Here is a 20,860-nt window from a genome sequence, read left to right as displayed (position 1 = left end):
TGGAGGCATCCTGCAATAACCTTTTGAAGCCATCCGATGCAGAGAGAGCCACTCTGTGGCCCTCTCTGCACCGGAGATCGGTGGCTTCCTTCGTTGGTGGGTGGGAGCAGTACCGGGAGGCGGGTGGCGGCCATCGATGGCCCTGGAGATGTGGAGGGGGGCGGGATCGTGGGCGGGGATGCCCAGGGGCGCGCACGGACGCGCGCGCGTGCACGGGAGGGCGGGGGCGGGCGCGTGCACGGGGAGGGAGCGGGTGGGAACCGCTACACTACAGAAAAAGGCAATCAGTTCAAAAAATGTATAAAAAAAAAAATACGATCAATGAGATGGTGGGGGTTTGTGGTGGGGGGGGGGTGTTTGGGGAAGCTACACTACAGAAAAAAAATACATAAGAAAGAAAAATAACACTAAGAAAGAAAAAAAAAAAGCCCTTTTTTGTGCAAGCTGGGTACTGGCAGACAGCTGCCAGTACCCAAGATGGCCCCCAATAAGGCAGATAGGGAAGGGTTACAGAGCTGTTTTGGGGGGGATCAGGGAGGTTGGAGGCTAAGGGGGGTCCTACACAGCAGAAGAATTATTTTTTTATTTTTAAAAAAAACCTAAACCCCCAAAAAGCTTTTATTTTAGTACTGGCAGACTTTCTGCCAGTACTTAAGATGGCGGGGACAATTGTGGGGTGGGGGAGGGAAGGGAGCTGTTTGGGAGGGATCAGGGGGTCTGATGTGTCAGGTGGGAGGCTGATCTCTACACTAAAGCTAAAATTAACCCTGCAAGCTCCCTACAAACTTCCTAATTAACCCCTTCACTGCTAGCCATAATACACGTGTGATGCGCAGCAGCATTTTGCGGCCTTCTAATTACCAGAAAGCAACGCCAAAGTCATATATATCTGCTATTTCTGAACAAAGGGGATCCCAGAGAAGCATTTACAACCATTTGTGCCATAATTGCACAAGCTGTTTGTAAATGATTTCAGTGAGAAACCTAAAATTGTGAAAAATTTAACGTTTTTTTTTTATTTGATCGCATTTGGCGGTGAAATGGTGGCATGAAATATACCAAAATGGGCCTAGATCAATACTTTGGGTTGTCTACTACACTACACTAAAGCTAACATTAACCATACAAGCTCCCTACAAGCTCCCTAATTAACCCCTGCACTGCTGGGCATAATACACGTGTGGTGCGCAGCGGCATTTAGCGGCCTACTAATTACCAAAAAGCAATGCCAAAGCCATATATGTCTGCTATTTCTGAACAAAGGGGATCCCAGAGAAGCATTTACAACCATTTGTGCCATAATTGCACAAGCTGTTTGTAAATAATTTCAGTGAGAAACCGAAAGTTTGTGAAAAAATTTGTGAAAAAGTGAACGATTTTTTGTATTTGATCGCATTTGGCGGTGAAATGGTGGCATGAAATATACCAAAATTGGCCTAGATCAATACTTTGGGATGTCTTCTAAAAAAAAATATATACATGTCCATTGATATTCAGGGATTCCTGAAAGATATTAGTGTTCCAATGTAACTAGCGCTAATTTTGAAAAAAAGTAGTTTGGAAATAGCAAAATGCTACTTGTATTTATGGCCCTATAGCTTTCAAAAAAAGCAAAGAACATGTAAATATTAGGTATTTCTAAACTCAGGACAAAATTTAGAAACTATTTAGCATGTTTTCTTTTTGGTGGTTGTAGATGTGTAACAGATTTTGGGGGTCAAAGTTAAAAAAAGTGTGTTTTTTTCCATTTTTTCCTCATATTTTATAAAAAATTTTATAGTAAATTATAAGATATGATGAAAATAATGATATTTTTAGAAAGTTAATTTAATGGCGAGAAAAACGGTATATAATATGTGTGGGTACAGTAAATGAGTAAGAGGGAAATTACAGCTAAACACAAGCACCGCAAAAATGTAAAAATAGCCTTGGTCCCAAACGGACAGAAAATGGAAAAGTGCTGTGGTCATTAAGGGGTTAAATATGGGGTACCTTGAATTCCTATTGGCTGATTTGAGTCTTCAAATTCAAATCAGCCACTAGGATGAGAGCTACTGAAATCCTATTGGCTGTTCAAATCAGGACTTCAGGAACCGTGAGTACCTATCTGGGGGTTAGACCTAGGGTTTATTTTTATTTATTTTTGGGGGGTTTAGATTAGGGTTTTAATGGGCCTTTGAAAAAGAGCTGAATGTCCTTTTAAGGGAAATGCCCATACAAAAGGGCATTGGGTAGTTTAGGATTTTTTTGTGTTAGGCTTTTTCACTTTGGGGGTTTGGTGAGTGGGGGGTTTTACTGTTAGAGCGGAGACTTGGTTAATTAGATATTTTGCAATGTGGGGGTTGGCATATTAGGGGTTAATATAGTTTATTATTTATTGTGATGGGGAGATGACGGTTGAAAGGTAGACAGATATTATGCATGCATTAGGTGTTAGTTATTTTCAGAAGGTAGATAAATATTGCCCATCTGTTAGGTGTTAGTTACTATTTTCAGGGGGTTACGGTGTTCACATACTCAGCACAAGTCTTGCTGCGCCTGCCTATGTGTGACGAGGTGAAAATGGAGTAAAATGTCTCAATTTTCGCCACCTAATTCCTTGCTCTGAATATGTGATACCGATTTGTGACGCGGTTCTATGTTAGGTTATGTGAGTAAAAATTGCGGGCGACGGGTGAAATATAGGCGCCGCATTTATATGTGGTGCTGTATATGTGATACCAAAACCGCATAAAAACTGGCGTCGCCGGCTTTTGCGGGCGATGCCGCATATGTAATCATAACCAATGTCTCTAAGGCTGCGTTCGGGCAGCGCTCCAAGCGAACTGGAACTCGCTTGGAGCGTTTTTCTCACACTTGCTAGCGTTTTTTGAGCGCTCTGGTGATGTAAGTCCCAGCGCTTCCAGTTTGCTGGAAAAGCTGGGACTTTTCAGAGCAAGCTCAGACGCTTGGAAACATGGCAGACTCCACACACGTGTTGCTGTGGAGGCTGCCATGTTTTTATACATATAATATGATTTTTCGTGTGCTTTAGAGAATGTAGCCCATTTCTTTTCACTTCATACGTAGCGTATGAAGTGAAAAGAAATGGGCTACATTATCTAGAGCACACAAACAATCAAATTATACATATATATATATATATATATATATATATATATATATATATATATATATATACATGACGTTCAATCATTGTGCCTACTAACTACTATTTCCCTCACGGGGTGAGCTGGCGATCATTGTGTGTTAGCAAACTGAGATGTGTGGGCGGGTTAGAGATGTGTGGGCGGGGTTTCGGGAATTGCTGATTCCTGATTTTTAGATCCCCATAATTATATTCGACACAACACCACTGTTGTTATGCCTAGAATGATTTCCCCAGGCTTTTGGCAAACATTGCAACTCTGACCCACCTCTATTCAGTGCAGGATAAGCTACAGGGGCTGAGCTGAGGTGGGTCAGAGTTCCGATGTTTGCAAAGAGACTGGGGAGATCATTCTAGGCATAACAACGGTGTTGTGTAACAGGCAGCTACAAGGAAGCTTAGTAAAAACGTTCGCATGCGCAGTCCATTATTGTGCAGCAGATCCCTTTGCGCATACGAACATTTTTTTCGAAGCTCCCTTGCTTGTGACGTCACCTAGCGCCACGTCATCGCTGGGAGTGAAGCGCCTCCACTAGCTCCTGAGCGCTGCCCGAACGCGGCCCAAGGCAACATAGACACAGAAAGTCAATGTGCCAAATTTCCATGTAAATGGGCAGTCCCCATATTTGGCCCTATAACTTCCAAAACCACATAAAACCTGTAGATGGGAGTACTGTTGCACTGATAGGACATCGCTGAACACAAATATGGGCTTTATAGAAGTAGCAAATATAAGGATGATGACAGAAACAGCCGAAGTGCAGTGTTTGTGTGAAAAACGCATACCAAATGTATGACCCCTACATTTGGCCAGGTGTTGTGACTAGGTGGCTACAACTATAGGCCTTTTGGAATACCCTGGGTTGTCTATTTTGAAAATCGTATGCCATGATGGAATAATTTTCTTTCCTGGGCTGCTATAATGTCTGAAAGATGACTTTGGCCCAGAAAATCAATATGCCAAATGTCATGTATATGGCCTAGATTTGGAGTTTGGCGTTAGCCGTGAAAACCAGCGTTAGAGGCCCCTAACGCTGGTTTCTTACGGACTCTGGTATTTCGAGTTCATTTACCGACACTCAAAAATCACCCAACGCTCAAATTTCTACCGACACCTCAGACCCAGTAGTAAACATATACCGACAAAATAAACATTCACGAATCACAAAACAAATATTAGACAAAGTACACTTACACTCATACAAACACTACACTATGTTTATTTTTAAGATTTAATAATTTGTCATCAAAATACAAAGGATCAAAGTTGCGAGATCTCGGGTTTTAGTAAAAAAACTACACAAATCCATTTTCCCATTGACTTACATTGACACACGGGAAAAGACCCTCATATACCTACATCTAACTAATAACATTATCACAAATATACACTCATCGATGCATACAAACAATATACACCACATGACATACAAAAAATATTTATTTATTACAAAAAGAACACGATTTAGTGACTTTTTCACACAAGCTCATGACGTCACTCACTTTACGAGGAAAACCAGTCTTAGAAGAAAAAAAATTACCAAATTTTAGAGCCTCCATTGACTTCTATTGGGAAGACGTGCTCGTGCACGCGAAACCCACATTTCCCTAACGCACGCAAATAGCGTAGACCGAAAAACTCCAAATACCAGCGCTAGAAAATACATACTTTTATGCGTTAGACCCAGCTATGATAAATAGATCAAGAAATGACTATTTCCCTATGGTGGATTTATGGATTTTACTTTTTGAATATTCACAACACCATTAAATTGTTTCAGACTTTTATATTACATCAACTACAAATCAACATCACTAGTAACAAACTTTTTGTTATCAAAATATTACATTTAAACGGACCCCAAAATAATGTAAACTTTTCTGGATTCACAAACACTACACAATGGGAAACAATTCTCATTTACCTTTATTATTGCATTTCAGTTATTCAACTCATATGCTTGCAGCAACAGCATATCTACATAGGCTTAACAAATGATCAGTCATGGATGCACATACATTACTTTTAACATTCACTCATACATGTGCATTCAAATGATGGGGGAAAAACACATTACATTCTCTCTAGGAATAACAAAACAGAACATATGGATTTTACTGTACTTTTAACATCATGATTCCATCACCAGAAACCATTAGGAATTACGTACAACAAGAACATCATTACACAAGATTACAGATGTCACTTTATGGGAAGGAACAACAATGTCAGACCGCTATATAGAAGTCAGCATATGTGGGATACAATCACAATATATACATACATGTACATAACACGCATCACCCATCACGCAACCACGAAGCACACATTTATATTTTATTCAGCACACAATAACAATGTAGTCAAATACAACAACACAATGAGGATTTCAGAACTACATAGGCAGGTTAATAATATCATGACGTCATTAGAAGATTCAACCATACACATTACAGATTCACGACTGTGCCGCCCCTTTCGGAACTTTAACACTCAATACTACAATACAACATATACGTAAATAACAGTTTGGAACAGCATTATTAGGGAGATTTGAATAGGACAATTAATAAATATTGTCCGATCGCAAATCACTTATATATATAATACTACAGATGACAGCCTGAAGTTATTCAGTATTAGTGCCATTTGAATGGGACGCCTACAATATTTACATCTCGGCAATCACTTATATATACAATACTACAGATGACAGCCGGAAGTTATTCAGTATTAGTGCCATTTGAATGGGACGCATACAATATTGACATCTCGGCAATCACTTATATATACAATACTACAGATGACAGCCGGAAGTTCTTCAGTATTAGTGAGATTTGAAAGGGACGCAATACATAGGATTCCCACAGAATGATGGTGATTGGAGGCGCCTGAAGCGGGAATTCTTTGATATTGCTCAATTGCCCAATGTCTTGGGAGCCATAGATTGTACCCACATTGCGCTGCGTGCTCCAATTGATGACTTGCCCTTCAGAAATCGCAAACATTTTCATAGCTTCAACGTGCAGTATGTTTGTGACGCACAGATGAGGATTATGCATGTGTGTGCGAATTTTGGAGGGGCTAGTCATGATGCCGCATCCTCTCTCTGTTGTCCCTGTGGAGACCGTTTGAGGAAAGACAAATGCCCCCTGGTTATCTCGTTGGTGAGTATTTGTGCACAACATGGTTAATTAGTTTGACAATTGCCACTGTAGTTTTAAAATGTTAGCGTAATGTTCAGCTATAGGATGCAATTTAACTATTTATTTGTTTTCCCCGCTAATGTCTACTTTTAGTTCAATGCAGATATGTAGCATGTCTTACCTTAAATGCTCAGATAGATAATGCAATGTAACCATGTAGTTTTCATTTTACACAAGGTTTGGTTTAGGAGAAATATGCATATGTAGCATGTCTTAGCTGAAATGGGAAGATATTAGCGAATGCAATTTAACTATGTCATTGTCTCTTTCCGCTAATGTCTTTTAGTTCAATGCAGATATGTAGCATGTCTTACCTTAAATGCTCAGATAGAGAATGCAATGTAACCATGTAGTTTTCATTTTACACAAGGTTTGGTTTAGGAGAAATATGCATATGTAGCATGTCTTAGCTGAAATGCGAAGATATTAGCGAATGCAATTTAACCATGTCATTGTCTCTTTCCGCTAATGTCTTTTAGTTCAATGCAGATATGTAGCATGTCTTACCTTAAATGCTCAGATAGAGAATGCAATGTAACCATGTAGTTTTCATTTTACACAAGGTTTGGTTTAGGAGAAATATGCATATGTAGCATGTCTTAGCTGAAATGCGAAGATATTAGCGAATGCAATTTAACCATGTCATTGTCTCTTTCCGCTAATGTCTTTTAGTTCAATGCAGATATGTAGCATGTCTTACCTTAAATGCTCAGATAGAGAATGCAATGTAACCATGTAGTTTTCATTTTACACAAGGTTTGGTTTAGGAGAAATATGCATATGTAGCATGTCTTAGATGAAATGGGAAGATATTAGCTAATGTAATTTAACCATGTCATTGTCTCTTTCCGCTAATGTCTTTTAGTTCAATGCAGATATGTAGCATGTCTTACCTTAAATGCTCAGATAGAGAATGCAATGTAACCATGTAGTTTTCATTTTACACAAGGTTTGGTTTAGGAGAAACATGCATATGTAGCATGTCTTAGATGAAATGGCAAGATATTAGCTAATGCAATTTAACCATGTCATTGTCTCTTTCCGCTAATGTCTTTTAGTTCAATGCAGATATGTAGCATGTCTTACCTTAAATGCTCAGAGAATGCAATGTAACCATGTTGTTTGCATTTTACACAATGCTTGATTTAGGAGAAATATGCATATGTAGCATGTCTTAGATGAAATGGGAAGATAGAGAATAATATTGAACTAGATTTTTTTTTTAAAATAAACATTTGTTAGTGGATTATCGTATACAAAACTTTTTATTGGACTCCAAATACTATTTTGAGGATTCTGTTAGAATTATGTTCTGTTCATGATTTATAGGTGATTCTGGGTACATGAGCCGGCCTTGGCTCATTACCCCCTTGCGTAGCCCGACTGATGTGTCTGAGGAGCGCTACAATAGGGCTCATAAGAGAACCAGGGCGGTGGTTGAACGGATGTTCGGGCTCCTGAAGATGAGGTTCAGGTGCCTGGACAGGTCGGGAGGAGCCCTCCAGTACAACCCAAAGAAGGTGGCTAAGATTGTTGTAGCCTGTAGCGTCCTGCATAATATTGCACAGCGGGCTGGGATGCTGCAGGGCGTCCCGGCGGACCGAAACCTCCTCAGAGATGAGGAGGATGATCCTGTTCTAGAGGGGCCATTCCGGGACGAGGGGCTCAATGTCAGAGCAGACATCATCAACCGCCACTTTAGACGGTAAAGAATAGAAGTTAGACTGGAGTATTGTCAATAGATGTGAACTCTAGGGAAATGACAAGTAGAGAATTGTGCAAACATGTTAGGATTGTTCATCAAATGCTAAAAATGTGTTTAATTTATTAATATAGGTGATGCTCTGGGCATTGGGTCCTGAAGCGAGTCTTTGCCACCTGGTTTTTAAAGAGGACATCAGATGGTAAGTATAAATGTATGGACTGTTGCTGGCATGAATTGTACACAAATACATCATATGGCATACATTTTCTAAACTAGTATTTAGTTTACACATTACTTAAAATGTAAATACTCAGAAAGGGATCCTCTAGCATAACTATCCTCAATGTCACACATTAGAGGTTCGTCCTGCTCAATATGACTCATCTTCACACTTGATAGAACATAACACAAGATGCTACACACGCTTAGTAAGCTAGTGACAGAAATGTATTCTGAAATGGGGGGTGGGAGAGGGGTACAGAACTGATTCACACACTTGTAGTAATTTTTATTAAACTTTTTCTGCCATTAGGGAGCTGACTTATTCTAAAGACTGAAAGGGAAGAATTAGAAGCCTGACAGTGAAGATTGCCCAGACTGACAGTGGAAAAAGCCAAGATTGAAATTGAAGTATACCAATGGGATCATGTCTGGCATTATCTTTCCAATCTGCTGACCTTGAAAACCATACAAAGACATGTTCACATGGTAAGTGCCAACTATTTGATAGAATAAGGCTGTGGAGGCATCCTATTGGAGACACTTAGATTATTTTCTAATTTTTAGATGGTATTTCACAGTCCTCTATTTTGGAAATGATGAATAACACACCTATTGAAGATCAACTGTTTACCCCTGAATTGACTTTCAAAGACCATGCATTATCCCGGTTGGTGTACCAATGCATGCTAGTTAAGAATCACAGGAAGAATGTTGAATATTAGTAGCTTACATACATTAGTCATATTTCGTTCATAATTAGATATTTAGGGATCACAATCAGACACTTAGATGATTTTACTTTTTTAGATGGTATTTCACAGTCCTCTATTTTATGAACTGATGAATAAGACACCTATTGAAGATCAACTGTTTAGCCCTGAATTGACTTTCAAAGACCATGCATTATCCAGGTTGGTGTACCAATGCATGCTAGTTAAGAATCACAGGAAGAATGTTAAATATTGGTAGCTAACATACATTAGTCATACTTATTTCATAATTAGATATTTAGGGATCACAATCAGAAAAAGGAACACATATTATAGTTGATATAGAGGTATTTGAATGGACATGAAATATTACATTTATGTTCAGCATACATATATATTATTGAAATGTGATATACATTATTATGTAGAATTAGAAAATCAGATATTTAAATTTATTTTTTATTACACAATAGAATGTTTTTTTGGTTTTTTTTGTTAAAAATTTAATTAATAAATATCTTCATAAAATGTTGAATAAAGTTAGAGCATAGACACAAGATGATTGTAAATGTATTTTATGAATATTTGACAACGTGTGTATTAACTTTGTTAAAAAAATTTTTTTTTTTATTTCAGATTGTCATCTGATGACTTCCAGGAATATTTTTTTGTTTTTGTTTCAGAAACTTTAAAATTTTTAAATGGTAATAATAAACATTTTATTATTAAATACACTCTTTTGAACAGATTATAATAAATATCCATATAATCTGTCAATAAAAAACAATTTGACTCCCATGACTGGTAGTTGGCTATTTGACAAGCACATGCATAAGATCAAATAATGCATTAATTTTAGAAAATCCACTGATTCCGAAAATATTACATTAAACTATCTTTTTTAACATTAATTGGGGAGTGAGATCCATCGATGCTTTTGTTTGGAAATTCTTAGATGTTAAAATAATTTAGGATATGTAGTCAAAATCTGACAGAAATTATTTGTTTTCATTTTTAAGAAGGGGAAGTGGTTCAATTACATTAAAGTGACAGTGTTGTTGAATGTAAAATTAATTTTATAAGATCTTGTATCTTCCTTAGGTATCTCAAAACATTATTTTCTAAATTCTTTTAATTTTTACATTGATAAATGTTAGGTCATTTAACTTGATATTTCTCACAAGCTAGTTATTGGATGCCAGGTTAATCGATTTAATTTTCTAGTGGAGTCATTTAACTATAGTTATTAATATTATGTAGTTTTTAAAATCTTACCTCATGGGTTAGACATCACATATCTATATATAATTTTCATTCCCCTTTAGTTTATTTTGACAATGTTAAATCAACATTCCAAATGTTTTGGTCCTTAAAGGGACATTCACAAAGTATATTGTGTATTGATTTTTAAATAATTCATAAAAGAATTTAAACATATTTAGAAAGTACTATAGAATTACATTCAGTCTTTAAATATACTTTGAAAAAAATACATCAATGCACATATCTTAGTCAATTACATAAGGCATCTATGTGCAACCAACAATCAGCATCAAAATAGCCTATGTAGATATGTATTTAATCCAAGAATATATATAATTACAATCTAATGATTGAATACCAAAACATATTAAGTTGTTCAAATATTATAATCTTATCCAAAATGCATACATAACATATAGCTTAATGTCCCTCTAAGCTGAAGACTCCGAAATACCTCCTTTACAATATATATTTCAGTCAGTGTGTAAAACAATCCAGAAGTTAATCTAAATTTGCTTTACTCATATGTTATACTAATTTAGCAAAAGGAAGGTGCCTAGGTTTCGGATATTTCAAGCATTATTGTGAAATGTTTATTTAAAGGGACATGAACTCAAAATATACTTAAAGGGAGACATTTAAAAAATTAATGATTTATACATTCTGAATGAGTATTCTATTTTAAGCAACTTTAAAAATTGTCTCATATTATGAATGCTCCTTGTGATGTTGCTATCATTACTTTAAAAATAAGGCATTAAATAGATAATTTATTTGCTTCAGTACTCTGGACAGAACTTGTTTTTTTTGGTTGGATTAATTTATCCAACAATCATCAAGGACAACCCAGGTTTTTTGCAACAATTGTCCGTAATCTAAAATATCATTATTGATTTGTAAAGAAAGATAACAAGATAATTCTTAACATTTGAGAATCGGATTAAATTATAAAGTTGCTTAACATTTCATGCTCAATCTGAATCACGAACGCTAAATTTGTTTGGACAGTGTCCCTTTAAGAGATTTAAAGAGTGTATTTACTTCTCTTCTTATCTTGACATACTTTGCTTGAAAAGCATATTGAGATAGGCTCAGTAGATGAAGATTGGTGGATGCACAGAGATGCCTTATGTGATTGGCTCAACCATGTGCATTTAAATTTCTTCTGTTGAGGATATCTAAATACTAAGATAAATTGATTTACATTTTAAAGTCTAAACAATTTTCTATCTCTACAGATCATTTGATACAATTGTTTGTTTGTAATGTCTATTTAAAAATAAAGACGCCATTGCACAATAACATATATGAGCAGTTCAGACAAATACAAGCTCGAGGTTTATTTACTAATAACAAACAAACCTGTAGTTTAACATTTATAAACAGATTATCCAAGTTACTGACATTATAACCTGAATTTGAACATTCAGAAATATTGCGTGGGAAACGCATCTTGAAACACCAGATTAGCATCTTTAAACATTAGAGTCTAATGTCACGCAATAGCACACAATCAATGTGCATTATGAAATACATTTAATAGAGCAATATCAATACTTCACAATAAGTAAAGAAATGGATTTTATGAACAATAAAGACATACAATATTAAATGTGTATTTGCATTAAAGAAACAGACCGTTATTAAACCGAAAAATGTATACAACATTTAATAATGTGGCAATATTAGATTTTAAATAGAATTTTATCATTAATATTTAATGGATCACGGATATTAAATCTGCGTCACACATATCCGCATGACAGGCCCATGAGTTACAAATAAGTCTACATGAAAAATGAAGTTACAGCACCACCAGGAGGTATGTGTAAGGAAGTTACTAAGATATGAAACATTAAGGAACGGCCAATCAGAGTTCATCACACAAACACAACTTGAGTCAGGATGGTCTCACAGACATTCTAACAATATTTCAAACTTTTATCCAATCAGATGTACAGATAACTTGTCCCATGCTGCATCTCATGTTTACTTCACCATATAAAAGTCCATTACACGTTGCCATCTCTGTCAGTTCTCTAATGCCTGCAGGCAGTATATAATATTTATTAATAATTATATTCTACAACCCAGCAGGCATGTCAGCTCCCAGGTTCACCAAGGAGGAGAGCGCTGCACTGGTCCACGCCGTCAAGGACTTTTATCCCCAGCTGTTTGGGAACAAGAGGAGGTTGAAAGATGCGCATGTTAAGAAGGCCCTCTGGGAGTCTATCACCAATGCGGTTAGATTGGTGTGTGACGTCCAGAGGAGCCAGGATCAGATCATGAGGAGATTCGGAGATATGAGGTTGCGCTTGACAAAAAAAGTCAACCTCATAAGGGACTGGGTACAAGCCCGTAAAAGAGGGGGCAAAAGAGAGGCCCCGCGGAAACTCTACCTACTCCCTTATGAGGTGACTTTATGCGAGCTCCTCAATCTCCGGGTCCCCAAAAGATTTAGATCCTCGCCATCCTCGGCCTCCTCTTCTTCCCTCCCAGCTGCGGGATCTGAAAGTCCTGACGCGGGGGCCAGGGCAGCTGCTTCTCCGTCCGGTGGCTTGGGAGGAGATGATGGAGAATCTGAACCAGGTAACTATCCAACTTCATATAATATCTTAATATTTAATTTTTTTTTAAAAATGTGTATATAGTCAGATACTAAACCTATACAGATCTCACAACATACACTACATATGATGTTTAGATATCTGATTTTATATTAGTGACACATGAAATATGCGTCACAGAGCGAAAATGGAATTTCGCATACACGTTAACATGGGTTTGCTGTAAGTGGCATTGCTTTATACATGTTGGTCAAATGACGGATGCGTAATTCCACTTGGAATCATTGCGCAATGATCGCGCAAATGGAATTGCGCATACACGTTAACATGGGTTAGCTGTAAGTGGCATTGCTTTATACATGTTGGTCAAATGACGGATGAGTAATTCCGCTTGGAATCATTGCGCAATGATCGTGAAAATGGAATTGCACATACACGTTAACATGGGTTAGCTGTAAGTGGCATTGCTTTATACATGTTGGTCAAATTACGGATGCGTAATTCCGCTTGGAATCATTGCGCAATGATCGCGAAAATGGAATTGCGCATACACGTTAACATGGGTTAGCTGTAAGTGGCATTGCTTTATACATGTTGGTCAAATGACGGATGCGTAATTCCGCTTGGAATCATTGCGCAATGATCGCGAAAATGGAATTGCGCATACATGTTAACATGGGTTAGCTGTAAGTGGCATTGCTTTATACATGTTGGTCAAATGACGGATGCGTAATTCCGCTTGGAATCATTGCGCAATGATCGCGAAAATGGAATTGCGCATACACGTTAACATGGGTTTGCTGTAAGTGGCATTGCTTTACACATGTTGGTCAAAATGAAATGTGAATTATTATATATGTGAAGAATACAGTATTCTTATTTTCAATATTATACATAATAAAAAAAGAAGAATCCAAATAAATTATAACATATGCCCATCAATTGATGAGAATGAAATAACACAAAAAATAATTTAAGCTACAGTAAACAACACAACTGATTGAAAATAAGAGTACAGGATATATTTATCATGAATTGAATTGAGGAAACAATTAACTCATGGGACTACCAAAGGATTAATATTTTTTAATTGATTTGCTAATAATGTAAAGATTTTAAACATGGCATGATTTGTATTAATGATATCCAATCCTCATTTAATATATTACAGATCTGGATGTTGGTGCTGGATCCTCAAGGCAGGGCTTGTCACAGTATGGTATGTCTCATTTTAATTGACATTTGTCTTAGAAACATGGACAGAACATTACATACTAAATCCACATTGTTCAATATTTATATGTATCTTCAAAATGGATTTTAAAACTTTTTTCAAATAAGAATAAATAAAACCAAAAAATAGGATTACATTGTAAGACTACTCTGATTTTTTTTTAATTTAAGATATCCCATCTATTCTGGATGTCTTAATTTTAATGTAAGATTCTTTGAATGTCCAATTTATATTCTTCCCTTGTGTATTGCTTAATCTTATTTGTATACATTTTTAAATAATACACACAATTTTGCATATGTTTAGATTTTAAAAATATAGATTCAATTTTTGAAATTGATCACGTCATTTAAGGGACATGCCAACTAAATTTTACATAGAATTATTTTTAAACGTGATTTTATTGTTTTGTTTAAACATTTTATGAGCTACATTGGTTCAGTCTATTGTTTTAGTTCATAAACAAATTAATGGATTTTGGTTTAGGTTAAACAATGCATTACTGGTATTATCCTGCTGTTTTTCTATGCATAAATTGGCATATTTCCAAAAGTTAAAATCATGTGTTCAGATAACAGTAGTACATAGTTTAAAAAAGTATACAATTACACATTTAGATCTTCATGTCCCTTTAATAGATGAAAATTAAATAATTCTTAGGATATCCTTAAATAACATATTAGATTGGAATTGCATGCTCAATCCCATTCATTACATCAACATATGGAGTCAAGAATTCATTAACACCAACATTGTCAAATCAATATAATTTTATATTAAAGGGATACTGATCTAAAATTATTAATGTTGTCATTCAGATAGAGCATGCAATATTAATCAACATTTAAATATAATACTATAATCATATGTGAAATATTCTATTGCTAAATGTATTTTAAAATCAAGAATGTACGTTTATCTGCAGCTCAATTTTGGTTGACCAACCTGGGTTTTGATTGATGATTGGTGGATACCTTCAACAAACAATATTTATTGAATCCAATATTGCTTATCTGCCTTTAAGATTAAAATGTAGCAACATTCAAATTATAATAGAAGTCAATGTTAAATAATTTGGTTTAGGTTAAACAATGCATTACTGGTATTATCCTGCTGTTTTTCTATGCATAAATTGGCATATTTCCAAAAGTTAAAATCATGTGTTCAGATAACAGTAGTACATAGTTTAAAAAAGTATACAATTACACATTTAGATCTTCATGTCCCTTTAATAGATGAAAATTAAATAATTCTTAGGATATCCTTAAATAACATATTAGATTGGAATTGCATGCTCAATCCCATTAAGATTAAAATGTAGCAACATTCAAATTATAATAGGAGTCAATGTTAAATAATTTGGAACAGTTTGAACAGTGAAATCAATGATTGAAATAAATCATGTCAGTGTCCCTTTAATAAACAATAGATTCATTCATCTTTACATTCTTTGGATTAGACAATATTGATATATAATTCACATATTCACTGTTGGAGTTACTTTATAGATATCAGCATACTCTAACAGCACCATGATTACATATTTGTACTAATCAATTTGGTTTTGTATTGTGATAAATATGTGTTGTGTCCTAAACAAGATTACTGTACATTGCACAAATGGCTCGATGTGCCACATGTCTTTGTTTATATTTGTCAACAGCTGTTATTCAAAATGTGGTTTGTGTGTATTCTTTTAAGAACATTGATCAATGGGTATATTTAGATATGCAATAGCATCGTATGAGATGAGTTTGATGTCTAATATAGTCAGAAATTAAACATATGTTCAATACATCATTTTTAACAGAATCCCCTTGATTCAATCAAGCATTTTTTTGTTTAATGACTGCTCTATTCTTCACATTTTCAAGTTGATTATTCTTAAAATTCGCTACAGATGTGATTTAGTGCTATCCCAAATGTGTTCACTAATATATATCTATATCATTCATAGAGAGAGTTGGTGTGGGGAGCCCACAGGAATCCAGCACTGACACAGAGCCGCCTTTGCGGTCTCCTGGTAAGTCCATTGACTCATTTATATGTCATTGAAGGTGTATTGGTAATCAATATTATGAGCATGATTCTGATGAAGCATAACATTTGAAACAAACATATAATTTACTCCTCTGATTATATATTAATTTTCTTTGAATATTGAAAGATTAATAATTAAAACTTTCTTAGTCTACACCTTTGTTATTCAGAAGATGTATAGCATATGTTTGTTTCCATGTTCATTTTTGACAACAGTCATCAAGTGATACACACATGAGAAATCTTAAATGTTCTATGTACTATGCTTTTATGATTTTAAAATTAATACAAACAATACATCGAAAATCGGAATCATTGAGAATAACAAATCTAATGTCATTTGTATGCTCCATCAAAATGATGTAAATCATAACTTTGGGTGTGTATATCTTTAATGCAACATTGATGTGTGTCTTTGATCAACAGTAACATATGTTATAATATCTGATCTTAACGTGTACACAACATGTTATGTTTTACAGAGATTGATTTAACATGTGTGACGGAGGAGGAAGAGGCTTCCTTGAAGTCTGATGGTATGTGAAATATATCTATCATGTTTCCAACATGTTGCTTTATTGGAAATCATTTTATTGAAGACATTCAAAGTCTACAGCTTTTTCACTTTAAAAAGGAATATTATTTGTCTGTTCAAATACACTACTGCCCCCTTTCTATATCAGGCAGCATGAAAATATGTTTTTTTTTTTTTTTATAAATTTATAATTCATGCCATCATTATGTCACATGCATTTTCCTCCCAGAGAAACAGCGCAGTCTGTGAAAGAAAGAAGGACTCCAATAGTGCAATATTGTATGATATAAGCACTCTTTATTTACAACAAGCAAGCCAAATACTCACGATATCTGGCGTGGTTAAAATCACATAAAGGTATCTTTGAAATAACAGCTGATCTAGAGCAGTCTTGTGGTCTGTACAAACTTGGGAAGTGAACAGCGATGTACCCGGTCGGCGTGTGACGTCACCACCCGACAACAGCTGATTCTGTTAAACACTCCGTCTGCATACACTGATTTAACGTGACATGACTTGTAGACTTGTAGACTGTGTCCACATTTGGATTTATACAAAAGTATTGGTCCCCATTTATAAGACTTTATTTCAACTTATTCATTTACTTTTTATTTTATTTTATTTTTTTATATTTTTATATATAGAAAAAATTTCTTTTTTTTTATATATATATATATATATATATATATATATATATATTTTTTCAATTTCGCAATCAATATACATATCATCATATATATTTTTTTACATTGTTAGGTTTGAAATTGTTTATTATTGGAATAGCATATTCATTCAAATAATTAGTTATATTTTTGCTGGGTTAGTATTGCGCTGTATCATTTGGTGGTAGTTTATGTCACATGCATATTCTAGGCCAAAACACAATAATAATGTTATAATTGATATTCATCTGAGTGCCTATATGCATACCATATCCTCATTTCATAATTGTTTAGAAATTCAAACACACTTCGAAGTATATTGAAAACATAATCAATTTGAAATGCGTTGATTTTATTTCATGATGTATGAGATGTTAATATATTTGGATTATTTTTTTCAGATGGATCCTCCACCTCTGGTCATCTGGTTTCCGCCCCTGCCCAGTCCCCTGACCAGTCACAGACCCCTGCCCATGCCCAGACCACTGCCCAGGCACAGAACCCTGCCCAGGCACAGACCACTGCCCAGGCCCAGACCCCTGCCCAGGCACAGACTCCTGCCCAGGCCCAGACCCCTGCCCAGGCCCAGACCCCTGCCCAGGCCCAGACCCCTGCCGGCCCTTCCCATTTGTCATTTCCTGTCCCTCCCAAAAAACGCACCTTCCCTGTCCCTCCCAAAACACGCCCCTTCACCCCCCTTCGCCGCTCTCCCCGTATTATGGCCCGTACAGCTGCCCAGACCCCAACTCAACACTCCCCAGCTGTACGGCCTACCCCGGAGCAGCAGCTCATCCCTCCCCAACCCAATCCCATCCCTCCCCAACACAATCCCATCCCTCCCCCCTGTCTCAACCTTCATTGTCCTGGGTGTCGGATTGTCCTTCCCAGGCACAGCTGTAAGTATCATTCAAAATCCACATTATAAGATACTTAAAGGTACACTGAAGGAAAATTGTTTCTATTGTGATTCAAATAGAGCATGCAATGTTAATCAAATTTATAATTTACTACTCTTATGAATTATTCTTCATTCTCTTGCTATCTTTATTGAAACAAAGAAATGCCTAGAATTAATTTTAAATAGAAAATAATTGTGGATATCATTTCTTTATTGTTGGATGAATGTATCCATCAACCAGCAGGGACAACCAAAGTTGATAAACAAATATGGCCTGCCCTATAAACCTACATTCTTGCATTCAAAATCTAGCTAGAGAATTCTAACATTTAAAGAATATGTGTAATTTTTTCATATTTGTAATGTCATGCTCTATCTGAATCAGTCAATTAAATATTTAGGTTCAGTGTCCCTTTAATTTGATATCACTACATATACCAATCACCACTACTTGGATCCAACAATTTATGTACAAATGTTGATACATTATCTCTTGTCTAACCCAGTGGGAATGTAATTTCTTCAGGTTGCTATGTTTACACAGCTTGTCCTCAACGCCAAAATGTTTAAGGATAGGTGTGCCTACCACAGTATAATTAAAATATTTAAATTGCTAATGTAAGTACAATGTAAATCCTTTAACAAGATTTGATACACTCAAGCTGTATAAGTGGATCATCGAAAACCAATTAAAGGGGACAACATGTTTGAGTAAACTGTCCCTTTAATGATTTCGGTCTGTCTGAATAACATATTTAATGTGTAAAGAATCAATTTAAACAAATTGATGTAAAGAATTATTTGTCTTTATGATGACAATGTATCTTTGCTTATTTTTTCGTCTATTGTGTAATTATCCTTAATATTTGATTTATTCTTTATTTTAGGCTGTGACTCAGCATGGCTCATGCTAGAAGGTATAGCACGAGTAGAGCAGGCCGTGTTGAGGAACGCAGCTGTCCTGAGAGGGATGAACGACACCATGCAGGCCCAGCTCCGGGTTCAGGATTTGACTCTGCGGCAGATCATGCTATTAAATTCAAGGCCTGAATCCGGAGCTGGACATGCACAGGATGATGAAGAGGATGACCAGTAAGTGGAGGATCTGGAGATGCTCCAAGGGCGCAGATAAGAATCCTCCGTCCACATGTTGATGTTTTTGTTATTGTTGCCATTTGGCCTTTTTCTAAGTTTATTGTTGTGCCTGTTGCACTCTTTTACCTTGTCATATGTCTCCAATGGGGCTATGCTGGCCCTTGGCAACTCTCTTCATGGACTGTGATGCACTGTGTTACCTTGTCATATGTCTCCAATGGGGCTATGCTGGCCCTTGGCAACTCTCTTCATGGACTGTGATGCACTGTGTTACCTTGTCATATGTCTCCAATGGGGCTATGCTGGCCCTTGGCAAGTCTCTTCATAGACTGTGATGCACTGTGTTACCTTGTCATATGTCTCCAATGGGGCTATGCTGGCCCTTGGCAACTCTCTTCATGGACTGTGATGCACTGTGTTACCTTGTCATATGTCTCCAATGGGGCTATGCTGGCCCTTGGCAAATCTCTTCATGGACTGTGATGCACTGTGTTACCTTGTCATATGTCTCCAATGGGGCTATGCTGGCCCTTGGCAACTCTCTTCATGGACTGTGATGCACTGTGTTACCTTGTCATATGTCTCCAATGGGGCTATGCTGGCCCTTGGCAACTCTCTTCATGGACTGTGATGCACTGTGTTACCTTGTCATATGTCTCCAATGGGGCTATGCTGGCCCTTGGCAACTCTCTTCATGGACTGTGATGCACTGTGTTACCTTGTCATATGTCTCCAATGGGGCTATGCTGGTCCTTGGCAACTCTCTTCATGGACTGTGATGCACTGTGTTACCTTGTCATATGTCTCCAATGGGGCTATGCTGGCCCTTGGCAACTCTCTTCATGGACTGTGATGCACTGTGTTACCTTGTCATATGTCTCCAATGGGGCTATGCTGGCCCTTGGCAACTCTCTTCATGGACTGTGATGCACTCTGTTACCTTGTCATATGTCTCCAATGGGGCTATGCTGGCCCTTGGCAACTCTCTTCATGGACTGTGATGCACTGTGTTACCTTGTCATATGTCTCCAATGGGGCTATGCTGGCCCTTGGCAACTCTCTTCATGGACTGTGATGCACTGTGTTACCTTGTCATATGTCTCCAATGGGGCTATGCTGGCCCTTGGCAACTCTCTTCATGGACTGTGATGCACTGTGTTACCTTGTCATATGTCTCCAATGGGGCTATGCTGGCCCTTGGCAAGTCTTTTCATGGACTGTGATGCACTGTGTTACCTTGTCATATGTCTCCAATGGGGCTATGCTGGCCCTTGGCAACTCTCTTCATGGACTGTGATGCACTGTGTTACCTTGTCATATGTCTCCAATGGGGCTATGCTGGCCCTTGGCAACTCTCTTCATGGACTGTGATGCACTGTGTTACCTTGTCATATGTCTCCAATGGGGCTATGCTGGTCCTTGGCAACTCTCTTTTTGGACTGTGATGCACTGTGTTACCTTGTCATATGTCTCCAATGGGGCTATGCTGGCCCTTGGCAACTCTCTTCATGGACTGTGATGCACTCTGTTACCTTGTCATATGGCTCAAATATTCCTTATTTTTACAAGATTAT

General features: G+C 36.8%; 1 protein-coding gene across 1 annotated transcript in view; it reads right to left on the bottom strand.

Annotated features, from left to right (window-relative positions):
* Window positions 1-20,860, bottom strand: part of MEI4 (meiotic double-stranded break formation protein 4) — a 595,729-nt gene that overhangs the window by 129,442 nt on the left and 445,427 nt on the right. The gene's annotated exons all lie outside the window — the stretch shown is intronic.

This window comes from Bombina bombina, chromosome 4 (genome assembly GCF_027579735.1).
Source record: "Bombina bombina isolate aBomBom1 chromosome 4, aBomBom1.pri, whole genome shotgun sequence".
NCBI classification, from domain to species: Eukaryota; Metazoa; Chordata; class Amphibia; order Anura; family Bombinatoridae; genus Bombina; species Bombina bombina.
The sequence above is the reverse complement of the archived record's forward strand: the minus strand, read 5'-3'. Positions and strand labels throughout refer to the sequence as shown.